We start from the raw sequence: 20,935 nt of genomic DNA, 5'->3' as shown, positions 1-20,935 counted from the left end.
TGTATGTAAAATGTATGTATGCATGACTGGGTAAAAGCGGCTGCTAAATGGCATATATTATTTATATTATATTATTTTCCCATATCAGTCTGATTACTTTTATTCATTAAAAGAGCAGTGTGTGTTTTAGCCTCTTATTACTTGTGTTGACAGTGTTGCTCAATTAAAGCTACAATTTGCAGTTGAAACAATAACAAAGCCCTTCCCCGCCTCTGTTTTGGTAAAAAGCTGAGGGATGGATATGGAGAAATGTAACCGCTCTCAAAATCATAGACTGAGCTATGGATGCAAGGACTGACTATCCATTATATCAACATTATAGTTTTAACCATGTTAACCATACAGTGTGTGTTTACATTTATGTTGTTTACAAACGTTGGAGTAAAACAAGCTTATACAATATTTGGGTTTCTGATGGGTTACGACAGTTGAACTAAGCTCACAAGGCATTTGCAAGTTATATTCCTCAAGAATCAATGGGTATATCTTTAATTTATATCATTAAGTCCAAAAATGGATTTAGCAACTGCAGATTCTAGCTTTAAAAGTGTTTCATATCCAAGGAATGTTCAAATTACTATGGGTTGGTCCGTAGTTTCTTTCACACAGAACTATAAACCCATCAGAACTGAGAACTATCAATTACAGTTCTGCTGAATATCCTTACATGATGAAATAGAACAATTAATTACTTTTCAAAAGCAAGTAGAATTTCTGTATATTTTCCATGGTGAACCATACAGTATGTTGCTTATATTGTGTGTTCTATTTTAGCTCACACTTACGTTAATACATTCTTAACAAGTTAAAAGAGAAAAAATTAATTGCTTTAGTTATCACCACTTCTTAGAAAGTGAAGAATTCTCAGAAGTGAAGAGGATAGGTTTGCATTCCCTATACTTGAAAAGGGTGTCTGGTGTCTGACAGATGAATTGTGAAGGCTGAACTTTATACATAGTTTCAACCCACAGTAATATGCTGTGGCTGATGAAGAATTAAAATTGTATTGCTATTGAATATAATTATTTTATATATATATATATATATATATATATATATATATATATACAGTGGGGGAAAAAAGTATTTAGTCAGCCACCAATTGTGCAAGTTCTCCCACTTAAAAAGATGAGAGAGGCCTGTAATTTTCATCATAGGTACACGACAACTATGACAGACAAATTGAGAGAAAAAAAAAACAGAAAATCACATTGTAAGATTTTTAATGAATTTATTTGCAAATTTTGGTGGAAAATAAGTATTTGGTCAATAACAAAAGTTTCTCAATACTTTGTTATATACCCTTTGTTGGCAAGGGCACAGGTCAAACGTTTTCTGTAAGTCTTCACAAGGTTTTCACACACTGTTGCTGGTATTTTGGCCCATTCCTCCATGCAGATCTCCTCTAGAGCAGTGATGTTTTGGGGCTGTCGCTGGGCAACGCGGACTTTCAACTCCCTCCAAAGATTTTCTATGGGGTTGAGATCTGGAGACTGGCTAGGCCACTCCAGGACCTTGAAATGCTTCTTACGAAGCCACTCCTTTGTTGCCCGGGCGGTGTGTTTGGGATCATTGTCATGCTGAAAGACCCAGCCACGTTTCATCTTCAATGCCCTTGCTGATGGAAGGAGGTTTTCACTCAAAATCTCACGATACATGGCCCCATTCATTCTTTCCTTTACACAGATCAGTCGTCCTGGTCCCTTTGCAGAAAAACAGCCCCAAAGCATGATGTTTCCACCCCCATGCTTCACAGTAGGTATGGTGTTCTTTGGATGCAACTCAGCATTCTTTGTCCTCCAAACACGACGAGTTGAGTTTTTACCAAAAAGTTATATTTTGGTTTCATCTGACCATATGACATTCTCCCAATCCTCTTCTGGATCATCCAAAGGCACTCTAGCAGACTTCAGACGGGCCTGGACATGTACTGGCTTAAGCAGGGGGACACGTCTGTCACTGCAGGATTTGAGTCCCTGGCGGCGTAGTGTGTTACTGATGGTAGGCTTTGTTACTTTGGTCCCAGCTCTCTGCAGGTCATTCACTAGGTCCCCCCGTGTGGTTCTGGGATTTTTGCTCACCGTTCTTGTGATCATTTTGACCCCACGGGGTGAGATCTTGCGTGGAGCCCCAGATCGAGGGAGATTATCAGTGGTCTTGTATGTCTTCCATTTCCTAATAATTGCTCCCACAGTTGATTTCTTCAAACCAAGCTTCCCAGCCTGGTGCAGGTCCACAATTTTGTTTCTGGTGTCCTTTGACAGCTCTTTGGTCTTGGCCATAGTGGAGTTTGGAGTGTGACTGTTTGAGGTTGTGGACAGGTGTCTTTTATACTGATAACAAGTTCAAACAGGTGCCATTAATACAGGGAACGAGTGGAGGACAGAGGAGCCTCTTAATGAAGAAGTTACAGGTCTGTGAGAGCCAGAAATATTGCTTGTTTGTTGGTGACCAAATACTTATTTTCCACCATAATTTGCAAATAAATTCATAAAAAATCATACAATGTGATTTTCTGGATTTTTTTCTTCTCAATTTGTCTGTCATAGTTGACGTGTACCTATGATGAAAATTACAGGCCTCTCTCATCTTTTTAAGTGGAAGAACTTGCACAATTGGTGGCTGACTAAATACTTTTTTCCCCCACTGTGTATATTTATATATATATATATATATATTGCATGAGGTCATTTTGTACCCACTCAATATTTCTGAAATATCTGAACTGAATGTGCAGCCGAGATGACAAAGCTTGAGTACCAAAATGTGTTCTTGTTATTTGTGTATTTTAATATTTCTGAGAGAGAAACTGGTAGAAATCAAAACAATTCCCTTTCAGCCAGGATGTTATTTTTTTCTGTTCTGGTTTATGTCACATTAGCTTACCGTGAGGCAGCATTGTGTGAGGAAGAGCTTATCTCATATAACAAACAGTTTCCTCAAGTCTCTAAGTCTCTTCTTCCTACAGGTCTTATAGCTTCAGTAGGACGCTGATATAGCAATGAGTTACAGTAACACATTCGAATGACAGTGCTTTTTCTCATGCTATAATTATATGCATGAACTGCTACTGTAGGCACACATCTGGAAAATAGGGTATCCACATATTTCTAATCATATTTGTGCTATCATTTAGGCTGTCACCTCCTTTGCTTGTTTTGGCAGATGGATCAGATGTGATGGCTCCCATCTCTTTCAGGAGCGATTAAATGCAACACCTGTTTTGCCTCACTCACTCAAACCTCTCTCACAGATGTCATAAATTCACCTACTACCCCTGCAGGGTAGTACAGCAAGTGGAGGGATCGGTGATAAAAAAAAGGGCTGTAGCAATTTGTAGTTTGTAGCCTGTTGGGATTGTTCCTAACAGAAGCTTGGCAGGCGCCATGCCCAATTACAATTTCAGATGTGCATATTTCATATTTTGGTGCCAGTGACTAAGCTGAAACAAAGGTACAGAAAACTGCCTGGAACAAGGTAGGATTCAACCCTTTCCACTTACCTTTATCATAGTCCTCCATCTAGAAAAAGGCATTGTTAATAGTATCCTGATCTACTCTCATATTTTCATTGTTGATAATTCCATATCTAATGTATTCAGTGGAGGGCTGGCCACTGGCTCGAAGACCCTGTTTGGGGATGACATCTCCACTTTAGTTTGTATTTCAATAAACCCATTACTTCTTGTCTAAGAAAGGAGAGAAAACATTTCAAACACATCAGACATGTTAATACATATAACAGAGGCCACCTCGAGGCTGGTGACTCACTACCGATGCATGGTACCGTCTCAGCCTGTCAATTAAAAGTGTTTCTCTGTGAGTCTTCTTAGTAATGTCAAGTGGAACATCATTTTAATTCTCACAATGTTGTTTCAGAAAGAATGAAGAAAGGTGATATTTCTTCTCAAAGACCAAGGTTAATTTGAAATATTTTCCCCATAGAATGTTACTCTACTTCCTGTTGGAGGAATTCTATTGATGGAACATTTCTTCATAGAAAGTAGGTTTCCATTTTTTGTTCCTGCACGGTTTTCAAAGTTAGCCTCTGATAAGTCATATGCTAGGAACAAAACAAAATAGTATACCTCAGCGTGTATATCCCTGTGCTGGTGCAGTCGGTCATTGTGAGTGTCTTCGCGTAGTCCTTCCCACTCAGCTGATGTGCTGTGTTTGAACAGAAGGAAGACTTCGTACTTCAAAGTTGTATGATGTTGCTGTCTTTGTAGTGTAATAATAAAATGAGATGCACCGATAATATTTAACTGCTGACTGTATGAATTTACATCAGACTGAGTGTAATAGCTCAGGAATACAATAAATGGAGATCGTGGAAGGCTCCATAGTATACAGTCAGGTCCAAAATTATTGGCACCCTTGATAAAGATAAGCAAAAAATACTGTATAAAATAAATATTACAAATACTGAGCTATATTCTATGATTTTTTTAAATAGTTATGATATTCTTTCTTTCACCGCAAGTGTGCATGGCCAAAGTGTCATCCAACAAATGTAAGAACGAAAGAAAGATGCATATGCAGAAAATAACCCCATACCTACTGTACAATATGGTGGTGGATCTTTGATGTTATGGTGGTATTTTGCTTCCACTGGTCCTGGGGCCCTTGCTAAGGTCGATGGCATCATGAACTTTACCCAGTACCAGGACATTTTAGCCAAAACCTGGTTGCCTCTGCCAAGAGGCTGAAACTTGGCCGCAAGTGGATCTTCCAGCAAGACAATAACCCCAAGCACACATCAAAATCCACAAATAAATTGTTAATTGACCCCAAAATCTACATTTTGCAATTGCCATCTCAGTTTCTGGACTTGAACTCCATTGAAAACATGTGCTTTCAATTGAGGAGGGCAGTCCATCAGCACAGATGAAGGAGATGAAGGATCTGGAATTATTCTGTATGGAGGAATGGTCTAAGATCCCTCCCAATGTGTTCTCCAGCTCATAAAACATTTTAGAAAAAGACTCAGTGCCATTGTCCTCGCAAGATGAGGTATTGAAAGGTATTTAAAAATGTTTTACTTGTTAAATAATATCTCTTTCACTGAGCAATTGTATTAGTATAAAATAATATAATTTTGAGAATGCAATATAGCTCAGTATTTGGATTATTTATTTTATACAGTCTTTTTTTGCTCTTTATCAAGGGTGCCAATCATTTTGGACCTGACTGCATATAGTATGTACCCAAGCCATGAGTGCATACTGTAGTGATGCCTCACAAGTATGATGCGTTGGGGAAGCAATTACATCGTATGTCACTCGTTTGACACGATGAGGGGTGTCTCTCTTAGCATGTCTTCAAGATAGTGACAACCTATGACAAGCGATGGTGACAACAATCTGCCATCATGCCAAGTTGTATCTCATGAAACCAGTAGCTCAATCAAATCCTGCATGTGGGTGGTGCAGTATTCTTATTCATTACCGTATGTTGGTGGGCAAGGCCATGGGTTCCAGCCTTGAGTGCCAGTGTATCCCCAGGGCTCCACTGGGCCTCTGCCTGAGTGGATGTTAGGGGACCCATAATGTATAACAGACAGCTGTCCACAAGCTCCCTGTGCAGCAGAGTGCATGCATAGTGGGCTCAAAACATGCAGATTGAGCTGTGTGATCTACTGGCAAGGGAGCGCGCGCGTGCGTGTGTGTGTGTGTGTGTGTGTGAAAGAAAGAAAGAAAGAAAGAGAAAGATGTCTTTATATTCTATTCCTAGCTAGGGACACAGGGGTGTGAGTTCACATTGCCTTACACCTGATGGTTTAGCAGCACACACCAGCAAAATGTTTACTCAAAATGCATTTACAGGTCATCTGTGACTCCGTATTTCAGAAGGGTTTGCTGTCAGGGTTTATGTATAATCTGATTAGTGGATGACACATTTTATAATCTCCATAAATAAACTCCTGAGTTGATAACTCTAAAATACTGTATTGAGACACATTTTTACACTCTGGCTACTGCCAGAGGAAGAATCCCCACAGAATGTAATTTGCCGAACCCGTTTGGAATAGCACACATGGCACATCTTCCTAGCATACTAAAGACACACACACACACACACACACAAGTGAGATGCATGTGTTTCCTACGGGGATATACTGTAATAGTGTTATTGACCCGTTTCCCATATTGGTATCAAGTACAAGGTAGAGGCTTTCATACAGACATACATACACTACTGTAAATAAAAAATAAATATATATATATATAACTGTGAAAATAATTGTACTCCATTACCGTACAGAGACATTGTTCACTCCCTTGATAAAACAACTTTGCGTACAGTACATACAGGTAACTGCCAAAATAAAGGAAACACTTGTATAAATGAGGGATACAAAGTATATTGAAAGCAGGTGCTTCCAGACAGGTGTGGTTCCTGAGTTATTTAAGCAATTAACATCCCATCATGCTTAGGGTCATGTATAAAAATGCTGGGCAGGCCATTATTTTGACCATTATTTTGACTAACATGGCTATGGCCCCATAGGATGACAATGCCCCCATCCACAGGGCACAAGGGGCCACTGAATGGTTTAATAAGCAGTCACCAGATCTGAATACTTTGGGAGATTCTGGAGCGACGCATGAGACAGCGTTTTCCAACACCATCAACAGAACTTCTCGTAGATGAGACAACATAATTTATCGTAGAAGAATGGTGTCACATCCTTCCAATAGAGTTCCAGACACTTGTAGAATCTATGTCCCAAAACCCTATTAAGGCACTTTATGTTGTTGTCTCGTTTATTTTGGCAGTTACCTGTAGTTTAACCTGTAGTGTAATCTTTCATTTTCTTACAAGATGGTTCATTTGGAGGGGGGGAAATATGTACCCATAGAATGATCCGTGTACATACAGTAGGCAACTGTAGGAAGGTCACATTCACAGTGTGAATGGGAATACACACACACAAACTGACATCATACTCCAGGGAAACCTGAAAGACGTTTAAGCTTCTCAGAGTATGGAGTAAATAGCATTGAGTTGTTGTTGTTGTCGTTGTATTTGATGTGTGTGTGGTGTGAGGGGAGTGTAATTGCAGGTGCCTTTCCTGCTATACTATCTAGTTGGCTGTGTGTAAGCACCTCGTTCCTTTCTGCTGGACTCCAGCCACACGTCATCTCCCCAGACTCCTGTGCCCCAGTACATAAACACAAATCCCTCAATGCCAGTGGGGATTTCATCCCTCGAGGAATACACTGCATGTTAGCTGCTCTGCAAGGAGAAAATAACAATCCTGGAAAACAACACTCAGTTCGGTTCTGTTCTGTGCTCAACAACAAGCTTGGGTAGCAGAGTACCAGCTTGTGCTTGTGCACGGAATACAGTGTTGTTGCTAACCATTACGATGACAACGCTCCAGCTTTCAGGGTTGCAAGGAATTAAAGCTGCAATATGTAACTTTTAGGGCGAGCCGACCAAATTCACATAGAAATCAGAGTTATAGATCTGTCATTCCCATTGAAAGCAAGTTTAAGAAGCGGTAGATCTGTTCTATGTGTGTAATTTCTATGCTTCCCATTCCTACGTTTTGCTTTTTGTTTTACTTTCGGTTTTGTAGAGCAGCTTCAAACAGCTGAAAATACAATATTTTTGGTTATGGAAAATATATTTCACATCGGTTTAGCTGGTACAATGATTCTCTACACTATACTTGCTTGTTTTGTCACATAAACTGAAATTAGGCGAACTATTAGAATTTTTGCAACCAGGAAATGGCAGAGCGATTTCTGCATAGTGCATCTTTAAAGTCAACTGCATTGTGTTGTGTTCCTTCTCATATTAAATACTTTTGGCTTGTGTATGTTAAATTCTCAAAAGTATAGCAATATTGCTGAAGTGAAATTGCAGCTGCTTGTTTGCTTTTAATATTGCTTGCTGTAATGGTCGCTCTATTTGATAAGCTAAGAGATTGATGGAGAGTTGGCTGTCTGGCTGTGTGGTTATGGTACAATTCAATCAATAGATGGATGTTTCCTTTCCTCCCTGGAAAGATTGCATTGATATACTGTCTTCTTTCTCAAATGTACTTTGAACACAAATCCCTTTCATTTACAGTATATTGATTGACCTCAGGTGTATATGATAAAAGGAAATGGTGCCGCCATTAAACATTTTCTTCGTGCCTTGACCTGCAGTAATACAGGTCTGTCATGGCATAAAAACATTGTCGAGGCACCATCTGAATGCAGGTTGACGTTTATTGTCATGAATCTTGCCCTGGAAGCCAACAGCCTGTCACAACTAATTGTGAAATAGATAACAATTACTTATTCGAAATTCATGACAGGCAAACAAAATACTGGACTATCGCACTATTTTCATCAGAGTGCATTTCGTGTGTATTACCCAATTTTCTTTCTTCATAACGCATTTGTGTACATTACACATATTCCAATTTGTTTGGGTTGCTAGACGTTCGTGTTATACGCCCACCCATCCATCCATCCTCCCCAACCAACCTCCCTCCTATCATTTCTGCCTTAAGTAACCTACTGTCTTTATCTGTGATTGAAATTCACTGTATGCAAAATTGTGTACTGCATACAAATGAAAGTAATTTTTCGTGTGCCTGTCTCGGATTTCCAATAAGCAATTTGTTTCTATTTCAAACTAATCTGTGATACTGGGTTGTGGAGGCAGAACTGAGTGATTTCTGCTAGATGGGCCAGCTGTGAAGTAAAAAATGTCTGTATCATAAAAATCTATGAAAACAACCATTTAAGGTTAGGTTTAGGCATTAGGGTTAGTTGTGTGGTTAAGGTTAGGGTTAGGTTTGTATGACTTTGTGGCTTTGTGGGGCAAGATTCCTGACAATAAATGCCAACTTGCCATCTGAATCAGTGTTCTCAAACAGGTAAAGTAGGGCACACTATTATTCATGTGTTCTATAACTCAACGTTTTATAGGGCTCTTCACAATTATTGTGCTGTTAATGTTATTGGAGTGCATTGCTTTCACTTATTGCTTTTCAGTGTGGCACATGAAGTGTTCTATTCAATTTTGTGGTGTACAGTAGCAGCCTAGAAGTGGGTGAGGAAGGAACACATTGGACTCCTTATGTCTCCAATCTATCTACTGTATGTTAATACATGTGCCCTCTGATTTGGCCAGTTTATTTGCAGTTCAGTATTGGAAAAGCTTTGATTAATTGTAAGCTCTCTAGATGATTAATAACTACATTAAAATAAATCATAGAGTTTGTGTATGATTTTGCAAGAATATTTCTCAGATCTAAATCTGTCTCCACTATGCGCCTTATCTACTGTGGTCACCATGTCTAGATCTAAATGAGCTTTGCTCATACACTCAGGTTTATCTAGCCCAGGACATAATGAGATGGGCAGCCAATGACCAGACTGATCTTATCGACCCACATGTTATATCTAGCCTAGTTGTAGAAGAACGGACATCTGCACAGTTTCACATTGAACATCACTCTGTCGTTTAATGACATGTGCCACGCATTCTGACAACCCATTCATCCGTAACGCAGCACACTGTCGTAAACCATAACAACGTACAGTACGACGTACAGCACGTCGTACCATACATAACATTTCCCCCCCCTTTCCAAAACCAGGGACTGGTACCATATATAAAATGTCCATAGGGCAAGAACCTAGAGTGATACCTGTAAGAAATAAACATTAACCCTTAAACGGATGGACTCTCCAAACTAGCCAGTTCAGTCCATTAACCTGGAGGTTGACTAAGACACCTAACGGAGCCTAAGAATGAAAAGAGGTTAAGTAGTCCCCCAGATAAGCAGGGCGAGTTCGTGCCCGCATAGGCCTTTCTTCCACCGCCACCGCTTGTGGCTCTGGCCCTTGGGGAACCCACAGAGGCTGGGGCTCAGGTGGTAGTGGTGGAGGAGGTCCATCCGGTGGCGTCTCTGGCCTGCATGTCTGTTTTGTGTGCCTTCGTGTTCCTTGAGGGGCAGGGACTTTTCTGAGGCGGCTGGCGTGCCAGCGTGATCCATTGCTCATCATGAATGTGGCGGGCCCCAGTTGTCGACTGACCTGCAAGGGGTCCGACCAGAATGAGGCCATTTTGTTGCACCGCTGAGGCCGTCAGGCTCGGACCCAGTCTGACACTTGAATGATCGACTTCTTCACCCTGTGTGCCTTGTCAAAACGCTGTTTCATTGCTCTTTGGTGCCTGGTCACTGCCTGCTGTTCTTGGGTGCGCCTAGTCGCCGGTTCTGCTACTCTCTGTGTTCTGAGTCTGTCCAGTGGCAGTTCCATCTCACGACCTAGCATGAGGGATGCCGGGGAGACCTGTGTTGTTGTGTGTTTGCTTTCTCTGTAGTGCATTAGCGTTTGATTCAAAGCAGTTTGGAACGTGCACCCCTGGACCAGGTGCGCTCTGATGCCGTTCTTCAGCGTTTGGTGGAAGCGTTCCACCCCTCCGTTAGCTTGTGGGTTGTAGTAGGCCGTGCGGATGTGTTTGATTCCCTTGTTGCTGAGATATGAGGAGAACTCGGCAGAGGTTAGCTGGGGCCCATTGTCCGTGGTAAGGGTGAGGGGTAGGCCCCACCTTGTGAACAGGCTGTCTAGGATGTCCACGATGGCCTGTGCTGTGACAGTTCCGACAGGAACCACTTCTGGCCACTTAGAGTGGAGGTCATACACCACCACCAGGAAGCGCTGATGGTGAGGGACTGCGTGTCCATGGATCTCGCCACAGATGTCCAGTTGGATGTGCTCCCAGGGGTGGGACGGCCATGCGAGAGGCTGCAGGGGGGGTGGGGCGGACTGTCCTGTTTTCCCACTGAGGAGGCATGCAGCACAATCCCTGACCAGGGCTTCAATGTCGTGGTCGATGCCTGGCCACCACACAAGGTCTCGACATCGCTGTTTGACCTTGACTATGCCCAAGTGACCCTCGTGCGCCATGGATAGAACACGCGCACGCAGGCCACTCGGGACCACAGTGCAAAACCCTCGAGAGACACAGACTTCTTCCCAGCAAGAAAGTTCGTGCTTCACTCTGGCGAAAGTCGCCAGCTCTTCCGGCACATGTGCTGGCCATCCAGTGCGTATGTAGGTGCGCAGGGTAGACAGTGTGGGATCCTGTTCCGATGCTTGCTTCAGCTCCTCCAGTGAGACGACTGACTGAAGAGGAGCGTAGAGCATTTGTACAAGCTCTGTTTCGTTGTCGTCTGGCAAGACGGTCGGAGTAGGAGCGTCAAAGGAGCGTGAGAGGAGGTCTGCCACCACGTTATCCCTCCCCGGAGTGAACTTCAGCTGATAGTCATACTGTCTGAGGCGGTCGGCCCATCTGTGCAGCCGAAGTGGCTTGTGGCCAGTTCCTGATGCTGACAGTAGCGTTGTGAGGGACTGGTGGTCGGTTCGGAGTGTGAACAGACGGCCATATAGGTAGAGGTGCCACCTTTCGCACGCCCAGACACAGGCCAGTGCTTCTCGTTCGCCCACAGAGTACCGTTGTTCTGTGGGGCTCAGGGCCCTTGAGGCGAAGGCGACGGGCCTCTCAATGCCATTCTGCAGCTGTGAGAGGACAGCTCCTAGTGCTCCAGCTGAGGCGTCACATGTGACAATGGTGTGGCAGACGGGGTCAAAGTGAGCCAAGACTGGGGCTGTGGTGAGCTGGCTCTTCAGTGAGCGGACCGCGTCTGAGCAGGCTGCCGTCCAGGCCCATGGCTCATCCTTCTTGAGGAGCTGGCGAAGGGGCGCTGTGGTCTGAGAGTAGTGGGGCAGAAACCGGAGGTAGTAAGCTGTCATGCCCAAGAATGAGGCCACCTGAGAGGCTGAGGTCGGTTCCGGGATCCGGTGGACGGCTTCAATGTTCGACATGAGTGGGGCAATGCCTTTGGCCGACAGGCGGAAGCCCACAAACTCGACGGCTGGAGCTGCAAAGGTGCACTTTCCACCGTTCAGGGTCAGGTTGTTCCGCAGTAGAGCACTGAATACTCTGTGGAGTCGATAATCATGGATGTGGAGGTCAGGGCCGTGGACCACGATGTCATCCAGATAGACCGCCACCCCAGGTATTCCAGCGAGGATGGTGCTCATCACCTTCTGGAAGCAGCTGGGGGCGGAGCTAAGTCCAAAAGGCATGCGTGTATATCTGAACACGCCAGCATGTGTGACAAAGGCCGTGAGGTCTCTGCTAGCTGCATGGAGGGGTACCTGAAGATAACCCTGACGAAGGTCAAGCTTCGTGAAGATCGTGGAGCCATGGAATTGTGCGGTCAGCTCCTCAGCTGTAGGCAAGGGGTACTTATCCGGGACAATGGCCTTGTTCACAGCACGGAGATCCACACAGGTCCGGATTCCACCGGACTTTTTGGTTGCAATGACCAAGTTTGAAATCCAGGGGGCAGCGTTGACTGGCTCAATGATGCCTGCATCCAACTGTGACTGGAGATCTTTTGTGACGTCATCACGCAGTGCAAAGGGAATGCGCCGCAGGGGCTGCATGACTGGGGTCACTTCCGGATTCACTAGGGGCCTGTGAGTAAAGGCTGTGAGGCAGCCCAGTCCATCAAACAGAGTCGGCCAGTTCTGTTGCCATGTGCAGGTAACCTGGTAGATAGCTGACCCACTGTCATCTCTCAGTGTGAATCCCAAGCCTGTGAAGAGGTCGAGGCCCAGGAGGTTGGCACCCCGCTTTGCAACATGAAATGTGAATGATGGCAGATGTTTGGTGCCGTAGTGTACTGGGACCTGGAGGGTGCCTACAATGTCTATCTTAGATCTACCGTACCCACACAGGGCAGTGGAGGGCTGTTGGAGTGGTAGGTGACTGAAAAACTTGTAGTAAGTGGCAAGGTTGAGCAACGACACCGCAGCGCCAGTATCCAGCAGCAAAGGCAAACCCACCTCACCCAGCTGCACAGTGCATGTCCTGAATGACACATGGTTGGTGGAGACGGTTCGGATTTCCGTGTGTTCATGTTGAGAGTGAGATGAAACGAAGGGCCTGTTCTGGGTGGAGCTAGTAGCAGGGGCAGAACGACACACTTTCGCAAAGTGATTGTATTTTGAACAGTTCTTGCATATTTTCCCACGGGCTGGGCAGTTTGAAGCCCTTGAATTGTGAGAGCTAGCCCCACAGTTGCCACAGCTAGTTATGTTTGTTTGTCTGTGTGCCTGCTGCACGGGCATGTCGGTGTCTGTGTCCATGCAGCTATCGACGCGGGAGGGCGTGCGCAGCGCGTGATCGTTGTAGTGCGCCTGCTCGGGCTGAAGCTGCTGTGTGAGAATGGCTGGGGGCCGAGTGTATGCTGCAGAGCTGTCTGTTAGCATAGAAGAGCATTCCAACGCCGCTTCAACCTGGAGTGCTATTTTAATAGCTCCATCTAGTTGTAAATTATCCGATTCCAAAAGCAGTTTCTCCCTTGTCTTTTCACATAACGTCCCCTCTATCAACTGATCCCTGATGATCTCGTCCTGAAGTGTCCCGTAGTTACAAGAGCTAGCCAAATCCCTCAGATTAGCCACGTAGCTTTGAATGGACTCACCCGGCCGTTGGTGTCTCTTCCGTAGCCGGTAGCGTCGGAGGAGCACTCGCTCTTTCCCGGCGAAGTGGTTCCGTAAGAGGCTGACTGCAGCAGTGAATGTAGGAGCCGATCCAAGCGCTCTGAAAATCCTCTGTCCCTCTGTACCAAGGCAGTGACGGAGCAGTGCTGTCCTCTGCTTGTCGGAGATTGTAGAAAAGTCCATAGCTTCTAGATAAGTGTTAAAACTATCAAGCCAGTTATTCCACGGGACTGGAGGTTCGCCAGGCACGGCGAGGAATGGTGCTGGCGGTGGTAAACTGAATTCAGCCATCTTCGTCGCCAATGTTATATCTAGCCTAGTTGTAGAAGAACGGACATCTGCACAGTTTCACATTGAACATCACTCTGTCGTTTAATGACATGTGCCACGCATTCTGACAACCCATTCATCCGTAACGCAGCACACTGTCGTAAACCATAACAACGTACAGTACGACGTACAGCACGTCGTACCATACATAACACCACACCTTCCAATTATTAACATATTTGCTAATCAGTGATCCTATCATTTCAAATATATATGTGATATTTTGCAGAATTGGTATGCTTTTATGTTAAAGACATCAAGGTTCAAAGACACTGACTACTACTTTTTTAATATGATTTTACCTGAGAAGCGTTGTCAAATTTCATTTTTTGATCATGTGGTATGGATTAAAGTGGTCATTAAAATGAACATGATTATTACCAGTTTTGTGAAGTTATGGAATGGCAATGATATTTTGACATTGGCTGTTATTTTTTGCCGAAGGCCAATGTCCGCATGCAGAGCCTACCTGCTCCTCGTAGTCAGCAGAAGAGAGACAGGCAGGGAGACGGGGCTGGGTGCAGATCAGGGATGACACAGACTGCCAGGCCAGATACAAGCGCAAACAGAGCAAGGAGCTGCCTCCCCTCCACTGATGCACATCCTATTTTGACAGGCCAATGTTCTAGCATTGGGAACATGCTGGGAATGTGTGGTCGTTATAACAGAATACACATAGATTTGAAGTAGACACAGTCGTGCTTACATGCTATTATTAGCATTGTTGAAATGATATTTTAATGATAAGGTTATAATCATCTCTGTTTGCTGTATTTGTTGCAAGCGTTTCCAGAAATCTGCAGTGGAGAGTCAAATATCTACCTTGGGCTCCCATATTCACCTCATATCAGAGAAGTCAGAGAGGCTGAAAGGCTGTCACTTTTGCTCTCTCAAAGCACACTACATTAGTGTGCTGCCTGTGTGACTTAGCCTTGGTCTTTGTATTACTCAATTACTGTTTTTAGTCCTGGACCTAATGCATCTGACCTCCATTTTATAATGGAGAGAGAACTTTTAGGGGCACTCAAGACTGAAATCACTTGTGCACATCCACTTAGAATAGGGATGCTGTATTGTGTATCCCTCCATTCTTTCTGCCCTAAGACCCCGGGATTTGAGAACACGGAGCATGTGCACTCTGTCAAGTCATGTAAAGGAACAGAATGTGGGGAGGAAGAGGATTCTTGGAGCCTGGAGCAAATTTGGGCGCACTGCACTTTGAAACACAATTGGAGTGGCATTACTTTCAGGGGGTGTTTTTCACAGAGGCTGTGGGATGGAATTCTACGTTTCCAGCAGAGAGGAGAGGCAGTCTTTTGGAGGAAGACTGCCTCTAGTTATATAAAGCAGTGGGCACTGATTGTACCAAATTTAGAGTGAAGCTGTTATTTTATGTAGTTTTATTTTGTGTGTGATTTTGCCTTATTTTGATGCTCACCAGACTATTGGACCTGAAAGGACCTCGTCTCAGTGAAACTAAAGCAATATTTCAGAGAAACTGAGAAATTAGTTTTGTGACACCTCTATGGGTTTGTCCAACAGCTCCACACATGTCACGGTACAATACTTCTTCTAGGGACTATATTAAACTTTGAACACGACTATTAGTAACCTTTTTGTTTGAAGTTTGTTTATCGCCAGGATGCTGCTGCCTGTGTTTGTAGCACAGTAATTAAAAATGCATATTGTAGTCAGAGTAAACTTTACATGTATATTAATACCAGATGATCAGACAGCTGTGCCATTATTAATATTAATTGAAACCATGACACTGATAATGCATGATGAAGAATCAACACACCAGTATTAACACTGATGCAACTCATAACTCAGAAGGATCTAACCAACTGATATGCCCTTACTATAAACCTTAACAACCATATTGTATTGGTAGATGGGTTGTTTTGTCTGTTGATGCAGGCCTACGCTGCACATGTTGTTCACCCTTGTCATAATTATTCCCCATGTTCAGATGAATATGTATTGTTTTTATAGCATGCTGACTCTGCAGGGGGCTCCCAGGGGGCTCTGCCTCTGGGATCAGCAAAGAAGGAACTGAGGCTTGGAGCCTGCCGTCCTGCTACATGTAGATACAGTGCCAGTATTCATCCCGTTGGCGTTTTTCCTATTTTGTTGCTTTACAACCTGTAATTAAAATTAATTTTTATTTGGATTTCATGTAATGGACATACACAAAATAGTCCAAATTGGTAAAGTGAAATGAAAAAACTAACTTGTTTCATAAAATTCTACAAAATAAATAACGGAAAAGTGGTGCATTCACCCCCTTTGCTATGAAGCCCCTAAATAAGATCTGGTGCAACCAATTACCTTCAGAAGTCACATAATTAGTTAAATAAAGTCCACCTGTGTGCAATCTAAGTGTCACATGATCTGTCACATGATCTCAGTATATATTTACATTTACATTTACATTTAAGTCATTTAGCAGACGCTCTTATCCAGAGCGACTTACAGTTAGTGAGTGCATACATTTTCCATATATGCACCTGTTCTGAAAGGCCCCAGAGTCTGCAACACAACTAAGCAAGGGGCACCACCAAGCAAGCGGCACCATGAAGACCAAGGAGCTCTCCAAACAGATCAGGGACAAAGTTGTGGAGAAGTACAGATCAGGGTTGGGTTATAAAAAAATATCTGAAACTTTGAACATCCCACGGAGCACCATTAAATCCATTATAAAAAAATTGAAAGAATATGGCACCACAACAAACATGCCAAGAGAGGGCCGCCCACCAAACTCACGGACCAGGCTAGGAGGGCATTAATCAGAGCGGCAACAAAGAGACCAAAGATAACCCTGAAGGAGCTGCAAAGCGCCACAGCGGAGATTGGAGTATCTGTCCATAGGACCACTTTATGCCGTACACTCCACAGAGCTGGGCTTTACGGAAGAGTGGCCTGAAAAAAGCCATTGCTTAAACAAAACAATAAGCAAACACGTTTGGCGTTCGCCAAAAGGCATGTGGGAGACTCCCCAAACATATGGAAGAAGGTACTCTGGTCAGATTAGACTAAAATTGATATTTTTGGCCATCAAGGAAAACGCTATGTCTGGCGCAAACCCAAAACCTCTCATCACCCCAAGAACATCACCCCAAGGACTGGGAAACTGTTCAGAATTGAAGGAATGATCGATTGCGCCAAATACAGGGTAATTCTTGAGGGAAACCTGTTTCATTGTTCCAGAGATTTGACACTGGGACGGAGGTTCACCTTCCAGCAGGACAATGACCCTAAGCATGCTGCTAAAGCAAAATCAAGTGGTTTAAGGGGAAACATGTAAATGTATTGGAATGGCCTAGTCAAAGCCCAGACCTCAATCCAATTGAGAATCTGTGGTATGACTTAAAGATTGCTGCACACCAGCGGTACCCATCCAACTTGAAGGAGCTGGAGCAGTTTTGCCTTGAAGAAGGGGCAAAAATCTCAGTGGCTAGATGTGCCAAGCTTATAGAGACATACCCCAAGATACTTGCAGCTGTAATTGCTGCAAAAGGTGGCTCTACAAAGTATTGACTTTGGGGGGGGGGGGGTGAATAGTTATGCATGCTCAAGTTTTCAGTTTTTTTGATTATTTCTTGTTTGTTTCACACACAAAAAATATTTTGCATCTTCAAAGTGGTAGGCATGTTGTGTAAATCAAATGATACAAACCCCCAAAAAATACATTTCAATTCCAGGTTGTAAGGCAACAAAATAGGAAAAATGTCAAAATATTTTCGCAAGCCACTCTATTAATCACGTTGGTTACTTTGAACAAAGCCAAGAGGCTGGTTGGGTTTTAATTGTTGGCTCAGAACACTGACACCACTAGACACATAAAGGAATACTTGTATAAGCATTTCCAATCATTTGTCATTAAGGCCTGTTTATATTCTGTTATCTGGAAGCCCATTGAAGGGAATAATTACACTGTTGCACTAGCGCTTTGATGATAAATAAACAATATTATTTGTATTTCTGTCATGGTGATTTTTGTGTTTGGGGAAAAATGTAATGATGCACAGTTATGTTATGAAATATTTTTCATTGTGATTGGATGTGCTATTGTGTTTGTCAAGTTTGCTTGGGCTAATGGAGTGAGTCTATACATTGACTAACTAATTTTACCAAATATGTTATATGTAAAACAAACCCTTTTAAAAATCTTACTTTCAGTCATACAGTATGTTATTTTCTCTGTGTGACAGAAATACAGTGAGGGAAAAAATTATTTGATCCCCTGCTGATTTTGTACGTTTGCCCACTGACAAATAAATTATCAGTCTATAATTTTAATGGTAGGGTTACTTGAACAGTGAGAGACAGAATAACAACAAAAAAATCCAGAAAAACGCATGTCCAAAATGTTATAAATTGATTTGCATTTTAATGAGGGAAATAAGTATTTGACCCCCTCTCAATCAGAAAGATTTCTGTCTCCCAGTTGTCTTTTATACAGGTAACGAGCTGAGATTAGGAGCACACTCTTAAAGGGAGTGCTCCTAATCTCAGCTTGTTACCTGTATAAAAGGCACCTGTCCACAGAAGCAATCAATCATTCAGATTCCAAACTCTCCACCATGGCCAAGACCAAAGAGCTCTCCAAGGATGTCAGGGACAAGATTGTAGACCTACACAAGGCTGGAATGGGCTACAAGACCATCGCCATGCAGCTTGGTGAGAAGGTGACAACAGTTGGTGCGATTATTCGCAAATGGAAGAAACACAAAATAACTGTCAATCTCCCTCGGCCTGGGGCTCCATGCAAGATCTCACCTCGTGGAGTTGCAATGATCATGAGAACGGTGAGGAATCAGCCCAGAACTACACGGGAGGATCTTGTCAATGATCTCAAGGCAGCTGGGACCATAGTCACCAAGAAAACAATTGGTAACACACTACGCCATGAAGGACTGAAATCCTGCAGCGCCCGCAAGGTCCCCCTGCTCAAGAAAGCACATATACATGCCCGTCTGAAGTTTGCCAATGAACATCTGAATGATTCAGAGGAGAACTGGGTGAAAGTGTTGTGGTCAGATGAGTCCAAAATCGAGCACTTTGGCATCAACTCAACTTGCCGTGTTTGGAGGAGGAGGAATGCTGCCTATGACCCCAAGAACACCATCCCCACCGTCAAACATGGAGGTGGAATCATTATGCTTTGGGGGTGTTTTTCTGCTAAGGGGACAGGACAACTTCACTGCATCAAAGGGACGATGGACGGGGCCATGTACCGTCAAATCTTGGGTGAGAACCTCCTTCCCTCAGCCAGGGCATTGAAAATGGGTCGTGGATGGGTATTCCAGCATGACAACGACCCAAAACACACGGCCAAGGCAACAAAGGAGTGGCTCAAGACGAAGCACATTAAGGTCCTGGAGTGGCCTAGCCAGTCTCCAGACCTTAATCCCATAGAAAATCTGTGGAGGGAGCTGAAGGTTAAGTTGCCAAACGTCAGCCTCGAAACCTTAATGACTTGGAGAAGATCTGCAAAGAGGAGTGGGACAAAATCCCTCCTGAGATGTGTGCAAACCTGGTGGCCAACTACAAGAAACGTCTGACCTCTGTGATTGCCAACAAGGGTTTTGCCACCAAGTACTAAGTCATGTTTTGCAGAGGTGTCAAATACTTATTTCCCTCATTAAAATGCAAATCAATTTATAACATTTTTGACATGCGTTTTTCTGGATTTTTTTGTTGTTATTCTGTCTCTCACTGTTCAAATAAACCTACCATTCAAATTATAGACTGATCATGTCTTTGTCAGTGGGCAAACGTACAAAATCAGCAGGGGATCAAATACTTTTTTCCCTGACTGTACATTGTATGCTCAATCTGTAGTGGAAACCTACGAGACAGCGGTGTCATCTTAAAGTATGGCAGATTTTCCTTTGGAGAATTTCTTAGTGCCTCCGTCTTCCTACATAATTCTAAAATTTTCACAAATCATTCATGACATACTTGCTGGTTTCTCCGTTTTTGTGGATCTCCTTATTTCATTGTGACTTTTCCAAAACATTGTGCCACCCCAGCAGTCTAGACACACACCGCACTATATTTTGTCAGCATCTGACAAGCCTCTCGAGGGACTCCTCAAAGTGGAAACTCCTCTCTACTCAAATGTAGCATCTTTTAGCAACAGCCTTGAAGAATTTGCCCACACTTTACAGATTGCTTTATCTATCTAGCATTCATAACCTTACACATGGTCAAAATCATTAGAAATTGTTCAGCGTATATACAATACAATACTTGGAGCTTATTGTTAATCTTTTTTCTTTCTGTAGGTAAAACACACTTTTGGGATCTGTGTTTGTCGTTTTGTTTGTTGAACCTAAACATGATAATGCAATTAGTCAGTTGCATGGGTGTGGTGGCTGTCAGGCCTGTCTTATTCATATTATTAAAGCTTAATGGTGAAACTGCCACGTCTGTTTGCGATATTACAACAACAAAGAAGTTACTGTAAACAACAAACACTGTTTGTTTTCTCTCTGACATCATTGCACACGTGATAGAACAGCAAAATATGTGCTGCTATTCTTTTCACCACGTTGGGCGCCGCTCCTCACCTCCGCTTCACCAACAGTTGGGACTCAGTCGGGATCTCAACTTACTGTTCAGAGTTAGAATAGTAGACTAACCAAGGTGCAATTTTGAAATATGGTTGTGCATCATCAGTTTTTCTCTTGTTATGTCAGTCACTGACAGTCACTCAATTAGCCCATGTCAGCTACATTTTTTTAGAGTGGCAAGTTAGTCTATCTGGTCGGATTACCGACCGGGCGCCCCTCCCATTGATTTTATTAGTCACTCTCACTCAGATATCATATTAAAAACTGCAAACATTTCTCTCTGCCCTATGGCAAAATGTGTACATTTGCGGCATTCTTGCTTTAAAACCGCAACATTTTCTCTATGCCCCTGGCAAAATCTGTAGAATTGCAGAAAATGAACTCTCTCCGCTAAAATGTTTTGCTCGCAAGGTGGGGTGTCGGTACGCAGAGCCGTGCGCCACTGCGGCCCCCCATTATGAGTTCAGATTTGTTGTGGCCCGCACCCCATCAAAGT

The 20,935-nt window shown here is 43.3% G+C and overlaps 1 protein-coding gene across 1 annotated transcript in view; it reads left to right on the top strand.

Moving 5' to 3' along the window:
- The window catches only part of cntn4 (contactin 4), a 188,306-nt gene that overhangs the window by 89,690 nt on the left and 77,681 nt on the right, over nucleotides 1-20,935 (top strand). The window lies entirely within an intron of this gene.

The sequence above is a fragment of the Coregonus lavaretus genome (genome assembly GCF_964263955.1).
Source record: "Coregonus lavaretus genome assembly, chromosome: 8".
Taxonomy (NCBI): domain Eukaryota; kingdom Metazoa; phylum Chordata; class Actinopteri; order Salmoniformes; family Salmonidae; genus Coregonus; species Coregonus lavaretus.
Note: the sequence above shows the minus strand (reverse complement) of the source record. Positions and strands in the feature narration are given on the sequence as shown.